The sequence below is a fragment of the Heterodontus francisci genome, unplaced genomic scaffold, assembly GCF_036365525.1.
Source record: "Heterodontus francisci isolate sHetFra1 unplaced genomic scaffold, sHetFra1.hap1 HAP1_SCAFFOLD_43, whole genome shotgun sequence".
Classification (NCBI taxonomy): domain Eukaryota; kingdom Metazoa; phylum Chordata; class Chondrichthyes; order Heterodontiformes; family Heterodontidae; genus Heterodontus; species Heterodontus francisci.
Window position 1 is genome coordinate 19,117,304 of NW_027141852.1, and position 22,103 is coordinate 19,139,406.

At 48.0% G+C, this 22,103-nt stretch overlaps 1 non-coding gene across 1 annotated transcript; it reads left to right on the plus strand.

Moving 5' to 3' along the window:
- The first annotated feature begins 15,871 nt into the window (after positions 1-15,871).
- On the plus strand, positions 15,872-15,962 carry trnar-ucu (transfer RNA arginine (anticodon UCU)). The gene is given in 2 exon segments: positions 15,872-15,908; positions 15,927-15,962. It is a non-coding gene; the product is annotated as a tRNA-Arg (tRNA).
- The last annotated feature ends 6,141 nt before the right edge of the window (positions 15,963-22,103 follow it).

A 22,103-nucleotide genomic window follows, 5' to 3' on the forward strand; every position in this document is an offset into this window, starting at 1 on the left:
CCATCTCTGTTCATCATCAAACCCATTAGATTGGAGGGGCGGCCACATGGTTTCTGTTTTGTCACATCACTTTCCCGAAAGGCCTGTCGGACTGAGAGCTGATCTGGAATTTAGAAAGCAGCATTACCGGAGACTCATTGCTGCTCAGCACAATCTCAACCCCGCTCCTGGGATCCGTTAGCTGGCATTTGGGGAAAAGAAATGGATCCCAGTTTTATTTGGAAGGCATTAATGGAGCCGGGTCCGTTCACATGAGGGTTATTTACAAACATTACCCAATGAGTTCACTAATATTTGAATCCATTGGAGATTAGTACACAGGATATGTAAGGCAGCTCGGTCACTCTGACTGAAACCGCCAGTTCCCCAGGGTTGCAGACCCTGACACTGCGGGGAGAGAATCCCCGACTCTCTCCCGCCGCCGGGGGAAACAGACAGCTCTGTGTCCGGAGAATAGGGAGGGTCGGGGAGAAGGTACATATTAAAGCGCTGCAGGAGACTCAGCTCCTGTGTGTGCACAACTCGCACTGATTCCGTCCTCTGGGAACAGTGCGGTCTAAACAGATCAGGTTAGGAGAGAAACACACAGCCCGAGAATGGCCTCTTGCTTCCTGCATTTACTCTGTTCCGGGAGCAGATTCTCATTGAGAAGCGGCGCTCAGATCACCAGAGAGAAAAAAAAAACACAATTCAAACTGTCCAAATGAAAAACAGAGAATTAACCCAGACACTTCCATTATTAAATTAATTCATCAGCTCTGAACCAGTTCCCGTTAATGTGCCGGGATAATCTCGGGATTTATCAAATCGAAGGCAGCGGGATTTATTAAATTGTTGATTCTGACACCCTGTAGTTCACTTCTTCACTTAACTAGAGGGGGAGATGTGTGAGCAGAGAAACAGAGCGAAATCCAGAGAGGGAACTGAAAACACACCTGGACAGATGTGAAACAGGTCAATCCACTGTTCCAATAACTCCATCTCTGACTCCCTCCTGACAGTAACCAGCCCTTTCACAGAGACTGTGAGTGGCTCTGAAAAGAGCCTTTGGTTTATTAGATGACATTTTGGCCGCTTTACTTTTTCTGGGAGCTCTTGAGTGCTGGTTTTCTTGGGCAGCAGCACGGCCTGGATATTAGGCAGCACCCCGCCCTGAGCGATGGTCACTCCTCCCAGCAGCTTGTTGAGCTCCTCGTCGTTGCGGACGGCCAGCTGCAGCTGTCTGGGGATGAAGCGGGTCTTCTTGTTGTCCCGGGCCGCGTTACCGGCCTGCTCGAGGATTTCAGCGGTCAGATACTCGAGCACAGCAGCCAGATCGACCGGGGCTCCGGCACCCACACGCTCAGCATAGTTACCCTTTCTCAGGAGCCTGTGAACACGGCCCACCGGGAACTGCAGTCCAGCCCGGGAGGAGTGAGACTTGGCCTTGGCCCGAGCTTTCCCGCTGGTCTTTCCTCTTCCAGACATTTCCACAATCTCACAAATACTTTCACAAAGAATGAATAATTTCCTTAGCATTGATAGCATATCGCAGGCAGTCAAGATGGCCGAGCGGTCTGAGGTGCTGCGTTTAGGTCGCAGTCTCCAGTGGCGGCGTGAGTTCGAATCCCTCTTCAGACAAGTTGTGTTTTGACTGAACTGGAGGCGTTTGGGAGCAGCGGCAAAAAGCAAAGAAAAAGCAGGAAAGAACATGGACAAAAAAAATGACAATGGATCCAAAGATGTTGCATTAAAACATTGTAGTAAGAGGCAACTAAACAAACAGCAGGGCACATAAAAGATCAAAAATGTAACCTTTGTATCGGGGTGGAAGGTGTTGCCAATATCCTTAATGAATACTTTACTGTTTTCCCGAATGAGAGGGTGATGCAGATATTGTTATTAAGGAGGAGGAGTGTGAAGTATTGGACGTGATAACTTAAGGAGAGAGGAAGTCTTAATGGGATGAGCATCCTTGAATGTGGATAATTCATCAGGACCAGATGAAATGTACCCCAGGCTGTTGAAAGAAGCCAGGGAAGAAATAGTGGAACAAAAACAAGAAATGCCGGATTCACTCAGCAGGTCTGGCAGCATCTGTGGAAAGAGAAGCAGAGTTAACGTTTCGGGTCAGTGACCCTTCTTCGGAACTCCTGTCATTAATGCCAATCTCTGACATGATAATCAGGTTTTATTTCCTACATTTCATTTCCTGGTATGTTAGTGCGTGTTTTCTTTTGTACCTGTCAGTGCCTGGGAGGAGAGAGTCAGCTTCACTTTGTAGCCGTGAATTTCTGGTGTGAGAATGTGGGTTTTTACGCTGTATGTTTCAGTTTTTGGTTTGTGACTGTTTCTGCTATTGCTATGTGAGTTAACTTTGTGGAAAGAGATGCAGTGGTTTTTGTCGATGTTCATCCCAAGCAGCTCTGTAGCACAGGAGTCTGTGCTCTACGGGCTATTCCCAGGGACGCACACCGAGACAAACATCAACTGCTGCTGGAGGACTATCAATTCGGTGAAAGACGCCCTTTGGTCTGCCCGAAACTTGCTAGTCTTCCAGCACAAAGAGTTGTCCATGACCGAATGTTGCAGACTGGCACATTCCAAGGTCCAGGACTACGTGCTGAGGGACGCACTAAAACTTGGGGCAGCCGCAGCAAAGGCTCAATGTGGAAAGACCACAGTGTAAGGTCCCCTCACCAAGCTGAACGGAGGAGCTGGATCCATGGGAAACCACTCGAACTGTAGCCAGAAAATATTTGTTTGCTGTAAAATGTACATGGCATGACAATGAAATGGAAGGGTTGTGAGGCAACGCACTCCTGTATTGAAGGAAATTGATCTCCTTTGCACTCTTTGTATTGTTTGACTTGGTGCTTTTTGGAACTGTTTTGTAATGTATTTTTTTTTACTGATTTTTATGAATAAAGTATATTTTGGAAATTAATAAAAGAAAGTCTGGCAGAGGTAAAGGAGGCAAAGGACTGGGCAAAGGCGGAGCAAAGCGGCACCGCAAAGTGCTTCCTGATAATATCCAGGGCATCACCAAACCAGCAATCCGCCGCCTGGCTCGCCGTGGTGGGATCAAGCGGATCTCGGGTTTGATCGATGAGGAGACTCGCGGGGTGTTGAAGGTTTTCCTGGAGAATGTGATCAGGGATGCGGTCACCTACACTGAACACGCCAAGCGCAAGACGGTCACTGCCATGGATGTGGTGTACGCTCTGAAACGGCAGGGCCGCACTCTCTGCGGATTCAGCGGCTGAACAACTCGACCCTTTCCAGCAAACACAACAAAGGCTCTTCTAAGAGCCACCCACCGCCTCACAGAGAGAGCAGTGACCTAGAAACGGGAGCTGGGATAGGCTGTTTAGAACTGTCTGGAATAAATCTGTGCTGTGTTCGGGATACAAAACTAGAATCCCCAAATTTGACATTTCATTTGCAGCAAGGATGTGCAGTGGATTTGATTTTCTAAACGGGCTGTGTAAACAGTGCACGAGGCTCTACAGTTAGTTATTTCCCCAGTCCACACATACCCTCAGTGAAAAGCCACATCACTCCTCCAGAATCACTCATTGTTTTCGTAGAATTTCAAAATGATTTCGCTGCAATGAGGGAATCCGGGAGTTTTGCAGCAGCCGTTAAATCGGTCACTGGAACCAGACCCACTTGTGATGTTATTTCCCCCGAGACGGTGTTTCCTGCACTGAAACTGACAGGGTTTGTGAAACTGATCAGTTTCAGCTCATTCATTCAGGGACCTGGCATTCCCGCAGTTTGAGCCCGCGCTATCCAGAGCCCACTTCTGAGTGGTCACCCTCTTCCCATTCGTTTGTCTGAACCAATTGCCGAGCCTCGAATTAGAAAATACAGCAAATCATTGGCTTAAATTATCGTCCTGGCAGAAAGGTTGAATTCAAAAAAGCCGCCAATTTCAGTGTTGGGCAGAATCGAATTACTCAACGAATCTCAATAACGAATTGGCAGCACATTTTATACTTTCCCCGATTTTCCTTTCCATCGATTGGGGTGCTAATTCACTCGGGTGTGTTTGCTAATACTAACTGTAATCCTCAGATCCATTTAACATTTCAGTAATCCTATTAAATACAAAAGGAATTTTATGATTGAATTTCCATTGGAAGATAGTGAATTAGCACCCCGATCGATGGATAGGAAAATCGGGCAGAGGATAAAATGTGCTGCCAATTCGTTATTGTGATTTGTTTATATAACTGACCAGGACTGACTTCACCCGAACGCAGCTACTAGCTCCCACCCCACTGACCGCTCTCCCCCCTCTGCAACTCGCTTTCTCTCCATCCTCCCTACTGGCGAAATTCTGCACTCTGGCTGTTCGCTCTCCGCACCCCCACCCCCCACCCTGTCCCAGCCCAGCCCACAGCTGCTAGCTCTGGCCGTGACACTCGCTCCCACATTTCTTCACCAGGCGCCACCTGTCGAAGCAGGAGGGCCGCAAGGAGTGACAGGGCGACGTAGGAGTGAGTGGCTGAGAGGAGGGAAGCGGCACGGCCTGGAGCGAGTGGCCAGAGAGTGGGGTGGTGCGAAGCGAGGAACAACCGGCCAGGGGAGTGGGGGGTTGGGGGAGCAGCGAGGTCTGGAGCGAGCGGCTGAGGGGGGGAATCGTCGAGGCCTGGAGTGAGTTGCCGAGGGGGGAGAGCTACAGCTTCAAAATCTCCCATTCAGCCACTTCCTCCAGCCAAGTGGTGGGGGAACGGGGTGGCTAGATACCCAATGACGCTTTCTCACGCATGCACGAAGATGGATTTGTTGCGGAAATGTGATGATGTTGGCGCTGCAAAATGCGCGAGTATCTGACCGCTGAAATCCTCGAGCTGGCCGGTAACGTGGCCCGGGACAACATGAAGACCCGCATCATCCCCAGACACCTGCAGCTGGCCGTCCGCAACAACGAGGAGCTCATCAAGCTGCTGGGAGACGTGACCATCGCTCAGGGCGGGGTGCTGCCTAATATCCAGGCCTTGCTGCTGCCCAAGAAAACCAGCGCTCAGAGCTCCCAGAAAAAGTAAAGCAGCCAAAATGTCATCTAATAAACCAAAGGCTCTTTTCAGAGCCACCCACAGTCTCTGTGAAAGGGCTGGTTACTGTCAGGAGGGAGTCAGTGATGGAGTTATTGTAACAGTGGATTGACCTGTTTCACATCTGTCCAGCTGTGTTTTTTAATTTGCTCTGTTTTTCTGCTCACACATCTCCCCCTCTAGTTCAGCGAAGAACTGAACTACAGGGTGTAGAATCAACAATTCCCAGGATCGGGGGTGAGATTGTGCTGAGCAGCAATGAGCCTCCAGTAATGCTGCTTTCGAAATTCCAGATCAGCTCTCAGTCCAACAGGCCTTTCGTATTTTAAATATCACAACAGAGCTGAGCGGGGGTGAGCGCAGCCTCAGCTGCACCGAATCTCAGGGGCTCTCACGACCCCAATCAGAGCTGCCAGGCCTGGCGGACGTGCAGCAAGGACCCCGGGGGAGGGAGGGTGCACCATTAAAGTGATGGTGCAGCACCTCCCCCATCCTCGCCGCCACTTCCCGGTTTCTTCTCCCGTTTATCTCAACATTAAGAAGACGCTTTTGCTCTGGACTACACTGGTTATAAAGTAAGACCCGACTTTGTCTCTGAAAGTGATGAATAGCAGCAACAACAGCAGAATCCAACCCCTGCAGTTACATGTGAACTTGCTGATGTTGCAGCAGATTGAATGACTGAGTGAATCCCTTCCCACACACATGGCAGGGGAACGGCCTCTCCCCAGAGTGAATGTGTTGGTGTTTCAGCAGATCATTACTGCTTTTCAAGCTCTTCTCACAGTCAGGACATTGAAAAGGTCTCTGATCAGTGTGAACAAGTTGATGTTCAGTGAGGTTGGATGACTGAGTGAACCCCTTCCGACACACGGAGCAGGTAAATGATCTCTCCCCAGTGTGAACTCACTGGTGTTTCAGCAGGTTGACTCTGGCTGGGTTCAGTTCTACACTCACTGGTTCCTCTCTCTCTCCTCCCCTGAAGGTGCTGATTCTGACTGTATGTACGTGCTCTCTCCCCCTCCGACCCTCCCTGTCCAATGTAGTATCTCCCAGTTTTGGTGATGTGCTCTCCCTGACCTGTCTCCATTTCTCCTTCTTATACAGACTTGCCCTGACTGTCACTATTTCATAGAATCATGCAGCACAGAAGGAGGCCAATCGGTCTTTTGTGCCTGTGCTGAATCTGTGAAAAAAATGATGCAATTAGACCAACCCCCTGCCTATTTCCCCATAGTCCTGGAGAAATTCACTTTTAAATATTTGTCCAATTCCTTTATGAAAGTTATAATTGAATCTGTTTCCAGCACCCTGTCAGACAATTCATTCCAAATCCGAATCAGTTATTGGGTAAAAAGATCTCTCCTCACCTCCCCTTGACATTTTTGGCCAACAATCCCAGCTTCACCACCCTGTCCAGAGAACTGAAACCCCTCATCTCTGGTATCATTCTCGTAAATCTCCTCCGAACTGTCTCAAAAGCTTTGATGTCCTTTCTGAAACCTGTTGCCCAGAACAGGACACATTACTGCAGCTGAGATCGAGCCAGCGACGCCCACATCCCACGAACGGATAAAAAAACGCTCCCTGCCAAATCCCCAATTCTTATTCATTTAGAGACGCTCCCTGCCCAATCCCCAATTCCTATCCATTTACAGACGCTCTCTGACCAGTTGACCTTGCTGGCGGGCAGTTTCGGGACGCCTCACAGGGAAAAGCTTCACCGCCACCCGCAGGGACACAAACGGGATTGTTCCATCCTATTGTGGCTTTGACGCCCTGCTCCAGCTGTGTGCACCCGCTACGGGCGCGGTCTCCCTGCACTTTGTGAATATTCCGCTCCAGCTGCAGATGGAGGTCAGCCACTACCGCGCCTGCTCCTTCTCAGAGACAAGGCAAATTCTGGAGCGCAGAGCATTCTGGGTACCACAACTGTCATTAATGCCAATCTCTGACATGATAATCAGGTTTTATTTCCTACATTTCATTTCCTGGTATGTTAGTGCGTGTTTTCTTTTGTACCTGTCAGTGCCTGGGAGGAGAGAGTCAGCTTCACTTTGTAGCCGTGAATTTCTGGTGTGAGAATGTGGGTTTTTACGCTGTATGTTTCAGTTTTTGGTTTGTGACTGTTTCTGCTATTGCTATGTGAGTTAACTTTGTGGAAAGAGATGCAGTGGTTTTTGTCGATGTTCATCCCAAGCAGCTCTGTAGCACAGGAGTCTGTGCTCTACGGGCTATTCCCAGGGACGCACACCGAGACAAACATCAACTGCTGCTGGAGGACTATCAATTCGGTGAAAGACGCCCTTTGGTCTGCCCGAAACTTGCTGGTCTTCCAGCGAAAAGAGTTGTCCACCACCGAATGTTGCAGACTGGCACATTCCAAGGTCCAGGACTACGTGCTGAGGGACGCACTAAAGCTTGGGGCAGCCGCAGCAAAGGCTCAATGGGGAAAGACCACAGTGTAAGGTCCCCCCACCAAGCTGAACTGAGGGGCTGGATCCATGGGAAACCCCTCGAACGGTATCGGAGAAATTTTGTGTGCTGTAAATGTAAAAATGTATATGGCATGACAATGAAATGGAAGGGTTGTGAGGCAACCCATGATTGTACAGAAGGTAACTGATCACCTTTGCACTGTTTGTATTCTTTGACTTGATGCTGTTTTAAACTGTTTGGGAATGTAATTTTTACAGATTTTTATGAATATAGTATATTTTGGAAATAAAAAAAAATGTGAGTTTCACCACATATCTGTCAACAACATTATGTGAACATCAGCTTTTGTCCAGATCTATCAGTTTCTGATATAGAGTCATAGAGTTATACAGCACAGAAACAGGCCCTTCAGCCCATTGTGTCTGTGCTGGCCATCAAGCACCTAACTATTCTAATCCCATTTTCCAGTATTTGGCCCGTAGCCTTGTATGCTATAGCATTTCAAGTGCTCATCTAAATACTTCTTCAATGTTGTGAGGGTTCCGGCCTCCACCACCTCTTCAGGGAGTGCGTTCCAGATTCCAACCCCCCTCTGGGTAAAATTTTTTTCTTCAAATCCCATCTAAACCTCCTGCCCCTTACCTTAAATCTATGCCACCTGATTATTGACCCCTCCGCTAAGGTAAAATGTTTCTTCCTATCTAACCCATCAATGCCCCTCATAATTTTGTAAACCTCAATCTTATCTCCCCTCAGCCTTCTCTGCTCTAAGGAAAACAACCCTAGCCTTTTCAGTCTCTCTTCATAGCTGAAATGCTCCAGCCCAGGCAACATCCTGGTGACTCTCTTCTGCACCCTCTCCAGTGCAATCACATCCTTCCTATTGTGTGGTGCCCAGAACAGTGCACAGTACTCCAGCTGTGGCCTAACTAGCATTTTATACAGCTCCGTCATAACCTCCCTGCTCTTATATTCTCTGCCTCGGACGATCTATATTGGCCTGTAATCTAAGGCTTTCCTCCTCACTATTTACGACACCACCAATTTTCGTGTCATGTGTGAGAAAGGGTTTGATTCTATCCCTATCAGTATCCGTTACATGCATGTGTTTTTAATCTGCACCCCCTCTATTTTATTCTCTGTACTTGTCAGCCTCTTGTAGGTGAGTCTGTGTTTTGCTCTTTATCTCTCAGTCTTCGAAGTATGAGCCTGGGTTTGGACCTAATTTTCTTTGTACCTTGCAGTATGGATATTGAAGAGAGGTTTTTACACATTAACTGCCAAATCCTGATAAGTGATTTTTGGGTTTCACACAGTATCTGTCAGTTTCTTGTCCAGGACTGTTGGTTTTACTCTGTCCCTGGCATTTGCTGGTTTGTTAGTGTGGGGTTTACACTGTACCTGTCAGTTTCTCAGATGTGAGTGTTGGTTTCACTTTGTATAGAATCATAGATCACAGAATACTTACAGCACAAAAGGAGGTTTCAGCTCATCGTGCTTGTGCTGCCTCTCTGCACAAGCAACTCAGCTCATGCCACATCCTCATGTATTCCATGAAAACCTGAATTTTTTTTCCCTTCAGATAATTATCATATATCCTTTTGAAAGCTATGGTTGAATCTTCCTCCGTCACACTCTCAGGCAGTACATATCAGATCTTAACCATTTGCTGCATAAAAAAGGTTTTTCCTCATGTTGCCTTTGGTTCTTTTCCCATTCACCTTAAATCGGTGTCCTCTGCTTACTCAGCCATGAGTAATATTTCCCATTGCTTTCTCAGCACTGATGGATTGTGAGGTGGGAGACAGCCAGAAGTCTCACTGAGCCGCACTGACTCCCAGCTGAAAAAGAAATGAGATAAAGTTCAATCTTTCACAGCGAGATGCTGCAGAGAGTTAAGAGTCCCGAATGAAAGAGAGCGTTTCTCATACTGTTGTTGAATTTCATTTCTAACACTCCTTGTACTCTCTGCTAATGAAGCCTAAAAAATGGAAAAACTAAATGGCGCTCAAACTCACAACCCTGAGATTAAAAGTCCCATGATCGACAGACTGAACTGAATATGTCACTTCTACTGTACCTCTGTTTGGATGGAGGCAACTGTATGCAAGGGCAGCTTTCAAATCCTCCCATGGGTCCACACGTCAGACTGAGTTCCATGTTTAGGGCGGCACAGTGGCGCAGTGGTTAGCACCGCAGCCTCACAGCTCCAGCAACCCAGGTTCAATTCTGGGTACTGCCTGTGTGGAGTTTGCAAGTTCTCCCTGTGTCTGCGTGGGTTTTCTCCGGGTGCTCCGGTTTCCTCCCACGAGCCAAAAGACTTGCAGGTTGGTAGGTAAATTGGCCATTATAAATTGCCCCTAGTATAGGTAGGTGGTAGGGAAATATAGGGACAGGTGGGGATGTGATAGGAATATGGGATTAGTGTAGGATTAGTATAAATGGGTGGTTGATGGTCGGCACAGACTCGGTGGGCCGAAGGGCCTGTTTCAGTGCTGTATCTCTAAACTAAACTAAACTTGTAAACTGAAGCAAAGGAAATCTGCTCACTTCCAAATCTATCAGCAAATTGAAGCTGATTACGATCAACATCATCAGAGGTCAGAACTACCTGGTGAAAGAAGACACCCTGAAGAAGAATCCACAATTATTCAAAGGCATCGACAAAGTGAAAAACAAGAAAATCAATGAGTCAATCCAAGCTAAACAGAAACACTGAAGAATTCCATTCCAGACCAGAACACAATTAGAGACATTTTTTGTATTCCAAGCTGGGCATTAGTATTTAATAGTTGATCTATAATTTTGAATATATTTGAATTTCTTTATTCATTTGGCACTGCTGAACACGAAGCAGTCTTAAATCATTTAATTTTTTTTTGTAAAATCTGACTTACCAGATTAAAATATTAGATCAAGGGAGAAATTTCAAAGATTACTGGACCAGTAATCCAGAGGCCTGGACTCCAGATCCAGTGACAGCCAGGACGTCAAGGCGGGAAACACTCCGCACTAGTCTGCAGTGAGCGATTCCATCCAAGGGAGAGCACAATCTCTTTAATACAAGAATGTATATTTTATAATAATTAATCACTCAAGACCTTCCTGGTCTCTGCATCTCACCTGCTCTCTGGATAAACTTGCAGAAAGTATTTCAACCTGTAAAGCAGGAGTCTAGGGAATGTATAATGATATTTTCTAGCCTTCGGGCAATATTTTAATCAATACAGTGTGGGACAACCTGTCTGGGCACAACTCCATGACTTTCTCTTTAACTAGTGACCTCACAATCACTAAAGTCAATGGTAACAATCTTCAGCTCATCACCTCCGGTACGTAGCTCAAATCTTAATGCACATTTAAACAACCTTTCAAGTCCAGTTACAGTTTTTGTTGCCTTACCTGCACAAGCTTAAAAAGTGAAAAACGGAAGCAAGTTTAACTGAACATTCTGGTGGTCAGTTCGGGCACGGGAATAAAATGAAAGGACTAGGACCAGGTCAGATGTGGTGCTGTCAGGCTTGGGTCGGGTTTCATTTGCTGACCCGAGCAGGCCTTTAGTTACTGTTTCAACCTTATATTCCCACTTGACAATCTGTATATTTTGTTCATTTCAATTTTGTCGACAAGCTCTTTGAATCCAGTTCCCCGGTCCTCAAGCAGGCTCAGTTTGGAAATCGATTCCGCTTTCTGGAAGGCTGAAAGCAATCGATGACCTTAAACTAAAAATGGCAACAGAGAAGGGCTCATCTGGGATTTGAACCCAGGACTTCTCACATATTAATCACTTATATACCCAAAGCGAGAATCATACCCCTAGACCAACGAGCCACCGTTGGCATGGTTTTTATTCGCTCCTGTGGAATTTCACTGGCACCCACAGCCGATCATGCATTTTTTTCAGATCAAAACAATATCCTACAAAGCTGAAATAAAAACAGAAAGTGCTGGAAATACTCAGCACCTCTGACAGCATCTGTGGAGAGAGAAACAGAGTTAACATTTCAGGGTTTTCACCTTTTGTTTGAGCCATCTTTTCAGACTGCTTCTGTCCATCCAATCTCACTTTTTACTCTATCCACATTCTAAGGGTGGTGCAGTGGTGAGCACTGTAGCTTCACAACTTCAATGACCCCGATTCAGTTCTGTATACTGCCTGTGTGGAGTTTGCAAGTTGTTTATGTGGGCTTCCACAAGGTACTCTGGTTTCCTCCCACAACGAAAGACTTGTGGGTTGATAGATAAATTGACTGTTGTAAATTGGCCCCAGGGTAGGTGATAGGAGAAATGTGGGGATGTGGTAGGGAATTCTGGGTCAACATAGGATTAGTATAAATGGGTGGTTGATGGTCAGTGCAGACTCAGCGGGCCAAAGGGGCTATATCAGTGCTGTATATCTCTATAACCATTCTCTAAGCAAATGCATTTTTCATGAATTCCTCATTTCTTTTATTAACGACAATTTTATATTTCCGGCCCTTGCTTCATACGATACCACAAGTGGAATCTTGTTTCCATCAACCCGATCAAACCCCTTCACTATTTCCTCATATTGCAATTTTTCTTTAACCCTGACAGACTGTGGAGTTTCTGCTGCTTGATTGCAGTTCTTGCTTCCCGCCAGTAGATGTCACCTCACTCCAATATAGTGAAGTTTACAAATGTGAGAGAGACACAACAGGAAATAATTGTTCACATTATCGTGAATGTGTGGGATTTAGAAATACTAGGAGTGGAGACGAGTTATTATTGAATTTGTCAAACCAAACATATGTTATAATGTTGTGTTAAATCTGTCACTCTGTTGTCTTGATTCTGAGAGTGACATAGACTCATCGAGTCATTGGGTCATTTGTGGTATAGAAGGAGGCCATTCGCCCCATCGAGTACAGGCCAGCTCTCCATGGAGCGATCCAGTCAGTCCCACTCGTCTGCTCGATCCCCCTAGCCCTGTAAATTTATTTCCTTCAAATGCCCATCGAAATTCCTTTTGTAACCAACGATTGTCTCCACTTCCTCCGCCCTCGGGGGCAGCGAGTTACAGATCATTACCAATCACTGTGTAAAAAAGCTCTTCCGCACATTCCCCCTGCGTCTCTTGTCCAAAACCTTCAATCTGAATCCCCTAGTCCTTGTACCAATAGTTAATGGGAACAATTTTTCCTTGCCAACTTATCTAAAACTGTCATAGCCTTCGACACCTCTATCCATTCTCCCCTCAATCTCCTTTGATACAGGCAGAAAAAACCCTGTTTTTCTAACCTAACCTTGAAACTAAAACCCTCCATCCCTGGAACTATTCTAGTAAATCTCCTCTGCATCCTCTCAAGAATCCGCACATCCTTTCGAAAGATTGGTGAGCAGATCTGGATGCAACTCTCCAATTGGGGCCTAACCAGAGTTCAGCATAACAACCCTGCTTTTGTACTCAATGTCTCTATTTATAAAGCCCAAGATCCCACATGCTTTGTTAACCACTTTCGCAATATGTCTTGATAACTTCAAAGAATGATGGATATGTACTCCAGGTCCCTCTATTCCAGCACACTCTTCAGAACTGTAGCATTGAGTATATATTGCCTCTCCCTATTTCTTCTGCTAAAATGCATCACCTCACACTTGTCACTATTAAATTCCATCTGCCACCTTTCTGCCCATCCTACTAGCCGATAACTATCCTGTTTCAGGCAGTTCATATCATCCTCACTGTTTGCCACTCCTCCAAGTTTGGTGTCATCGGCATATTTTGAGATTCTACTCGATATTCCAAGATCCAAGTCATTAATCTGTAGCAAAAAAAAGTATTGGTTCTAGCACTGACCCTTGGGGAACACCACTGTCGACTATCCTCCGGTCTGACCAAGAACCATTTCATATGACTCGCTGTTTTCTGTCCTTAAACCAATTTCCTATCCAAATGGACACTGACCCTCCTAATCCATGAACCTCAATTTTGTTAACCACCCTTTTATGTGGTACTTTATAAAATGCTTTTGTAAAATCCACATAAACAACATCCACTGCATTCCCTTCATCAACTTTCTCAGATAGTTTATCAAAAAATGCAGTTAGATTCATCAAGCATGAACTTCCATTTATAAATCCATGCCCACTCTCCTTAATTAACTCAAACCTCTCCAAATGACTTGATTTTTTCCCTGACCTGTTGGTCTTGTGCTTATAGCAAGCTCACCACAGAGCATGTATTTGGCAATGTGACTGTCATTCATTTGGCCCAGTCAACAGAGCCGCCTCTGACTCAAGAGGGCAAACATGCTGCGGATCCCTGCACGCTGGTGTACTTCCTCATTCGGCACTCTGTCCTGCCAGGAGATGCCCAATATCCATCTGAGGCAGTGGAGGTGGAAGCTGTTCAGCTGCTTTTCTTGGCTTGTATAAGTTGTTGATGCTTCTCTACTGTAAAGGAGGGTGCTGAGAACACAGGCCTGGTACACATGGAGTTTTGTATTTTCGGTCAGTTTGCTGTCGGTTCACACCCGTCTTCTCAACTTTGACATGACAGCTGCAGCATTGGCAATCCTGGTGCTGATTTCAGCATCAAGGGACAGATTGCTGGTGATTGTTGATCCAAGGTATGTGAACTGTTGACAACCTCCAAAGTGAGGTTGTCAATGTTGATGGAAAGTGGAGTCTCTACGTCCAAGTCTCTACGTCCAAGTGGAGTCTTGCCAAGATGAACAGCTTGTCGTCAGCTCTGATATACAGGTGAACACCCCCATCTGAGTCACTGAAAGTGTACAATAGCAGCATGGAGAAGAATACACCAATTATAAAGGATGTGATAACTAGACAGTTAGAAAATAATGATATGATTGGGCAGAGTCAACATAGATTTATGAAAAGGAAAACAGGCTTGAAAAAACCAGTTGAGTTTTTTGAGGATGTTACCTGTAGAACAGATAAAGGAGAACCAGTGGATGCTTTGGTAATGTCCCACACAGGAGGTGAGTAAACAAAATTAGAGCACATAGGATTGGGGATAATATACTGGTGTGGATTGAGAATTGGTTAACAGACCGAAAACAGAGAGCAGGAATAACGGGTCCTCCTCAGGATGGCAGGCTGTTACTATTGGGGTACTGCAAGGATCAGTGTTGGAGCCACAGCTGTTAACAACCGAAATAAATGATTTGGATGTGGGGATTAAATGTAATATTTCCAAGTTTGCAGATGACACAAAGCTAGGTGAAGTGTGAGCTGTGGGAAGGATGCAGAGAGGCTTCCAGGGAACCTGGAGAGGCTAAGTGAATGGGAAAGAACATGGCAGATGGAATATAATGTGAATAAGTGTGAATAAGTGCAGTTGGCTGCCATGTGACCAGATTTGCCACAGGTGCGGCAAACTCTGGGCTGCCCAGCGTAGACCAAGAAGCCTCGATACAGGAAACCCCTCCACTTCCACTTTGGTGGAATAAACAGAAAGACAGAGTATTTCTTAAATGGTGAGAGGTTGGGAAGTGTTGATGTCCAAAGGGACCTGGGTGTCCTTGTTCATGAGACACTAAAAGCTCTTGTGCAGGTGCAGAAATCAATTAGGAAGGCAAATGGTATGTTGGCCTTCACACGAGGGGTCTTGAGTACGGGAGTAAAGATGTCTTGTTGCAATTGTATAGAGCCATGGTGAAACCGCGCTGGAGTATTGTGTATAGTTTGGTCTCCTCATCTACGGAAGGATATACTTGCCATAGAGGGAGTGAAACAGAGGGTCACCAGACTAATCCCTGGGATGGTGGGACTGAAACTGGGCCTGTATTCCTTAAAGTTTCGAAGAATGAGAGGTGATCTCATTGAAACTGATAAAATTCTTACAGGGTGTGACAGTGTGGATGTAGATAGGATGTTTGCCCTGGTTGGTGAGTCTAAAATCAGGGGACCAAGTCTCAGAATAAGGAGTAGGCCATTTAAAACTGAGATAGGGTTGAATTTCTACACTCAGACGGTGGTGAATCATTGGAATTCTCTACCCCAGAGAGCTGTGGCAGTTCAATCATTGAGCATGTTCAAGACAGAAATTGTTAGAAATCTTGATACTCATGACATCAAGGGATATGGGGATAGCACGGGAAAGGGGCAGATAGAGGTAGATGATCAGCCATGATCATCAGGCTCGATGGGCTGAATGGCCTACTCCTATGTTCCTCTTTTCTTAAGAGAGTTGGCGCCAGCGCGCAGCCCTGCTTTACCCCACTGCTGATCTTGAAAGTGTCTGATGTTGCTCCATTGTAACTGATGGAACTGTGCATGTTCTCGTGGAAAGAAGAGATGATGCCCAAGAGTTCAGGAGGGCAGCCGAGTTTCCATCGCAGTTTGAAGAGTCAGTCTCTCCTGACAAGTTCAAAGGCCTTGGTGATGTTGTTCAAAATATGTGTGGCTCTGTGGCGCAATGGATAGCGTGTTGGACTTCTAAATAATGATAAAGAAGGCATTCAAAGGTTGTGGGTTCAAATCCCACCAGAGTCAGATTTTGGACCAGAGACAGAAGAGCACAACGGAACAGAGTAAACAAGTGTGTCAAAAGCACCGACTCAGAGACAGAGCGAGAGAGGTGGAGCACGGCAGGAGCGGAGCAGGGGTAAAAAAAATCAAGGGGTGACATCACAATGGAGAGTGAGAGCAGGGAAACAGAGAGCCGCTGGGGTGAGGATACAGGATTTGGTTCTTTCTTCGGTGCAGTGGAAGGAGCTGTTTGGTGAGGATCTGGTAAGCTGTGACATCACAGGCAAGCAGGTAGTTGATTGGTTTGGAAGAACCGACCTGCTTGATGCGCATCTGGTAAGTGATTAAGGTCCATTTTAGTCCTAATGTTTAAAATAGTAAACAAACTAGTAGTAAGCTTAATAAAATATACAATAAAATAAACAATTGAATAAAATAATTAAGTAGTTAATTGAAACACGTTAAGGATGACAGGACAGGTGATGTGTCACAGCTGCAGCATGTGGGAGCTCCTGGATGCCAGTGTGATCCAGAGCAAACACATCTGCAGCAAGTGTAGTATCTGTTCTTATCAGTGCTTATTTGATTGAGAAGAGACCATGATCATTGCCTTTTGATCCTGGGGGAACTTTGAGTAAAATGGCTATAACCAATTTTCGAGTTTCGGGCCAGGGAGTGCGCAACACTGTTCGGGTGGTCGTGAAGGACAAGGAAGGAGATGCACCAGTCGATCGCACCATCTTCATCAAGAAATTTCTCTTCGATTGCTGCGGATTTCAAGCGACGGACGTCTTCTGCCTGCAGGATTTCCCCAGCAGTGGATACTTCGACGTGACGTTCCGGAACGTGGCGGGATGCATCAAGTTTCTGAAGGCGTTCAAGGTGAAAGGGGACCGGGCGCCACTGTCGATCCTCACAGCGGAGCCGCTCTTCACGCTTCCGTCACAACGGTACCGGGTGGTGACGATTCACCTCTACAACCACCATGTTCCGGTGGTGGATGTACTCACCTTTCTCGCCAGGTACGTCGAGGTGGCCGGCAGCAGCACTGATGTCAAGGACCCCTTTGGGATCTGGACCAGCAAGCGGCAGGTCAAGGTGACCTTGAAGGTAGATCCCAGTGGAGCCATCAGCCACCCTCCCTCCAGCTTCGCTATCGGGGGAAGTCGAGGCTTCTTGGTCTACGCTGGGCAGCCCAGAGTTTGCCGCACCTGTGGCAAATCTGGTCACATGGCAGCCAACTGCAGCACGGTTGTTTGCAAGAACTTCAAGGAGGAAGGCCATCAGACCAAGGACTGTAAGCAGATGAAGTGTTGCAACTTGTGCGGTGCGGCAGGCCATCTCTACAAGACCTGCCCCAAACGTTGCCTCAGCTATGCTCAGGCGGCAAGGTCCAAGGAAAGGCCGGGAGAAGGTTCGACGAAGGCGTCCGCTGTTCGAAAGGAGATCAGCAACCTTCTCCACAGCGAGGAACTTCAACCTGAGAAGGAAGGGGAGGCAGCTGAAACCAACGACCCAGCACCTATCCAGCGCCCGGAAACCCCTCCTCCACAGACAGAATCAATGGAGGAGGAGGCAGCAGATGGACAAACAGGTCAGTGGCAAGTGGTCCAGAGGAAATCCACAAAGAAAAAACATCCCAAAGCCACCACCCAAACCAGTGGCAAGAGGAGGCTCTCTTCTGAATCAGACTGCAACAACTCCTCTTCACTGGACGGGGAAATGCTGGAGCGACAGCCCCTTCAAAAGAGGCGGCAGAACTCCGAGATGGATGATAGAGCATCCCAGCCCCCGGGCACTGGAAGCTGTGATGGGCCCGGCGTGCCTCAACCCCAATGCCCCACACGTAACGACGTGGCCAACGCATCTCAGCTCCGGGACACCGGGAGCAAAGACACGTCTGGCGCAACTGAGCTCCTGGAGACCGGGAGCTGTGATGTTTTCGAGGAGGAACAGATGGAAGCAGCTGAGGACAACCCAATCCTCTCTGCCTACAAGACCCCACCCCGATGTCACCCGAGCGGCACAAACCCGACATGAAAAATCAGGAGGGGTTTCTGAGCCCAACCAACGTGAAACTGCTTGCGCATACGATGGGTATGCAGGAACATCCCGAAGGGGAAGGACTGGGACTAGCGAGGACAAATGGTATGGGAAGCAACAACTAATTTTTAGTAAAAAATGGGTGTACGAATTGCTTCCATTAATGTGCGTCGCATTAAATCTACTACGCGATGTGTTTCAACCTTGGATTACCTTGCCAAGGTCAAAGCTGACCTACTGTTTCTGCAGGAGTGTGGAATACCACACCTCAGCACCTACAGGCAGTGGTCGCGATGGTGGTCCCATGGGCCATCGATCTGGTCGGGGGGTAATGACTGCCGTTCCTCCGGCCTGGGTATTCTGCTGCGGGGAGGTAACTTCACCATCTCCGAAGTTAAGGAGGTGGTGGGCGGCCGCCTCCTCGTAGCAGACGTGATGTACAACAACGCTCCGCTCCGGTTGATCAACGTGTACGCCCCGGTACAACGCAGCGAGCGGCTGACCGTCTTCCAGCAGCTCCCACTGCTGCTGGCGACGTCCAGGCCGGTCATCCTAGGCGGTGACTTCAACTGCATCATCGATGCGGCTGGACGATCCGGCAGTGACGACAGCAAACTGGACGCTACGTCCAGATTCCTAATAGAAACAGTTAAAGATGCCAAACTGCACGACGTCTTCAGCAAACCTGCAGACGGAGCGCAGCGCAGATACACATGGTCAAGATCGGACGGGTCTGCCCGTTCCAGGATTGACTTCCTGTTTGTGTCCCGTGCTGTCACGGTCGGATCCACCGACGTCAAGCCGGTGTTCTTCTCCGACCACTGCCTCTTACTGGCCGACTGTCACTTGCAGGACGACCAGCGGGTTGGCAGAGGGACGTGGAAGCTCAATGCGACACTGCTGACCCCAGAGAACGTTGAGGAACTCAAAAGGGATTACAAAGGTTGGAGGACCGTGAAACCCCTCTTTGAGTCTCCAGTTCACTGGTGGGAAGCGATTAAGGAGAACATCAAGAGGTTCTTCATCCACAAAGGTGCTCAGAAGGCGAGAGAGAGACAGAGGGAAGTGTCCCGACTCGAGAAAATTATGCAATATCTACTCCGGTTGCAGTCAATGGGGTTCGAGGTCAAGGAGGACCTCCAAGAGGTGAAGAGCCAGCAGGCCTCGTTCTTTGTCAAGGAGGCCTCCAAGATCATCTTCCGGTCCAGAGTCCGCTCCATCGAGCAGGATGAGACGTGCTCGCGTTACTTCTTCCAAAAGGTACACAGAGAGAGCTCTGTTATCAGCAGCCTGAAGGAAGAAGATGGCTCGGTAACGTCTTCGCAGTCCGATTTACTAAGGATCAGCAAATCCTTTTATGCTGGGCTGTATAACGCGAAGCCCACAGACAGCAGAGCCTCCCAGTCCTTCCTGTCATCTATCACAGAGGTCTTAGATGACAGCAGGAGGGAGAGAGTGGACAAGCCGCTAACTCTGGACGAGCTGACAAAGGCCGTCGAGTCTTTCGAGACGAATAAAACTCCCGGGAGCGACGGCTTACCGGTCGAGTTGCACTCGGCCCTGTGGGACTGGGTCGGCCCGGACCTGCTGGAAGTATACGAGAGTATGCTCCTGGCCGGCAGCATGTCAGAATCCATGAGAAAAAGCATCATCACCCTCATTTACAAGCAGAAGGGGGAGAGGGCAGAAATCAGAAATTGGCGGCCCATCTCACTGCTTAATGTTGATTACAAGATTCTGTCCAAAGTCATAGCCAGTCGAGTCAAGTCTACTCTGGAGTTGGTGATTCACCCCGATCAGACCTGTACTGTACCCGGCAGGAAGATCTCTGATAGTCTCCCGCTACTCAAGGAAACGATCGCCTACGTACGGGACAGGAGGGTGGACACCTGCCTCATCAGCCTGGACCAGGAGAAGGCTTTTGACAGGATATCGCACACCTGCATGATGGACGTGCTTTCCAAAAAGGGGTTTGGGGAGAGAATCTGTAATTGGATCCAACTGCTCTACACAAACATCAGTAGCGCAGTCTCAATCAACGGGTGGGAATCTGAAAGTTTCCCGATCAAATCTGGAGTCAGACAGGGCTGCCCTCTGTCCCTGGTCTTGTTTGTTTGCTGTATTGAACCCGTTGCTGAGTATATTAGGAAGGATGCGAGCATAAGAGGGGTGACAATCCCAGGCAGCAGAGGCACTCAGGTCAAAACCTCCCTGTACATGGATGACGTCGCCGTTTTCTGCTCGGATCCGCTGTCCGTGCGCAGACTGATGAGTATCTGCGACCAGTTCGAACTGGCCTCGGGAGCCAAAGTTAACCATGGCAAGAGCGAGGCCATGTTCTTTGGCAACTGGGCTGACCGATCCTTTGTCCCCTTCACCGTCAGGTCAGACTACCTGAAGGTGCTGGGGATATGGTTCGGAAGGGCCGGGGCGTGCACCAAAACATGGGAGGAGCGAGTAGCCAAGGTACGACAAAAGTTGGGCATGTGGGGGCAGCGATCTCTCTCCATTGTGGGTAAGAACCTGGTCATCGGGTGCGAGGCGCTCACGTTGTTGCTCTACGTGGCGCAGGTCTGGCCCATACCCCACTCCTGCGCCGTGGCAGTCACCCGAGCCATTTTCTGCTTCATCTGGGGATCTAAAATGGACCGGGTCCGGAGGGACACGATGTTCAAATCTCTGGACAAGGGCGGGAAAAATGTACCCAACGTGGCCCTCATCCTGATGACCACCTTCGTGTGCGGCTGCATCAAGCTGTGTGTAGATCCCCAGTACGCAAACTCCAAGTGTCACTACGTGCTGAGATTCTATCTGTCCCCGGTGTTGCGAAGGATGGGCCCGGTCACATTGCCGCGGAACGCTCCATGCAGTTGGGAGGTGCCGTACCACCTATCCTTCGTGGAGCAGTTTCTGCGGGAAAACACCTTTGACCACCGGTCCATCAGGCAGTGGTCTGCACGGAATGTCCTCAAGGCCCGACGGGAAAAGGAAACGGTGGATCATGTCGGCTGGTTCCCTGAGCAGATCGTCAAAGTCATTTGGTGGAATGCCTCATCACCAGAACTTTCAAACAAGCACCAAGACGTAGCTTGGCTGGTGGTGAGAAGGGCCCTCCCCGTCAGATCCTTCACGCACACCCGAAGTCTCGCCCCCTCCGCACTGTGCCCCCTCATTGGCTGTGGTGGGGAAGATACGGTCGCCCACCTCCTCCTGGAATGTGCCTTTGCAAAGCAGGTGTGGAAAGAGATGCAGTGGTTTTTGTCAAGGTTCATCCCAAGCAGCTCTGTAACACAGGAGTCTGTGCTCGACGGGCTGTTCCCAGGGACGCACACCGAGACAAACATCAACTGCTGCTGGAGGACTATCAATTCGGTGAAAGACGCCCTTTGGTCTGCCCGAAACTTGCTGGCCTTCCAGCGCAAAGAGTTGTCCACCACCGAATGTTGCAGACTGGCGCATTCCAAGGTCCAGGACTACGTGCTGAGGGACGCACTAAAGCTTGGGGCAGCCGCAGCAAAGGCTCAATGGGGAAAGACCACAGTGTAAGGTTCCCCCACCAAGCTGGACTGAGGGGCTGGATCCATGGGAAACCCCTCGAACTGTATCGTTAATATTCTCAATTGCTGTAAATGTAAAACTGTAATTGACATGACAAATGTGAAACGGAAGGGTTGGGAAGAAACTCATGACAGTATTGAAGGAAACTGATCTCCCTTGAAATGTTTGTATTTTTTGATGCTGTTTTAAACTGTTTGGCAATGTAATTGTTACAGGTTTTTATGAATAAAGTATATTTTGGCAATAAAAAAAAAGTTTGCGGCTCAAAGAGTGAGAAAAAAGGAATGTAGTGGCAGTAGGGGACAGTATAGTAAGGTGGATTGACACTGTTCTCTGCAGCAAAGAGCAAGAGTCCAGACGGCTGTGTTGCCTGCCGGTGCCAGGATTCAGGACATTTGCTCAGGGCTGGAGAGAAACATACAATGGGAGGGGGAGGATCCAGTCGTCGTGGTCCATGTCGGTACCAATGACATAGGCAGGACAAGGTTAGAGGTTCTGCAAAGTCAGTATGAGGAACTAGGCAGCAAATTAAGTAGCAGAACCTCAAAGTTAATCATCTCTGGA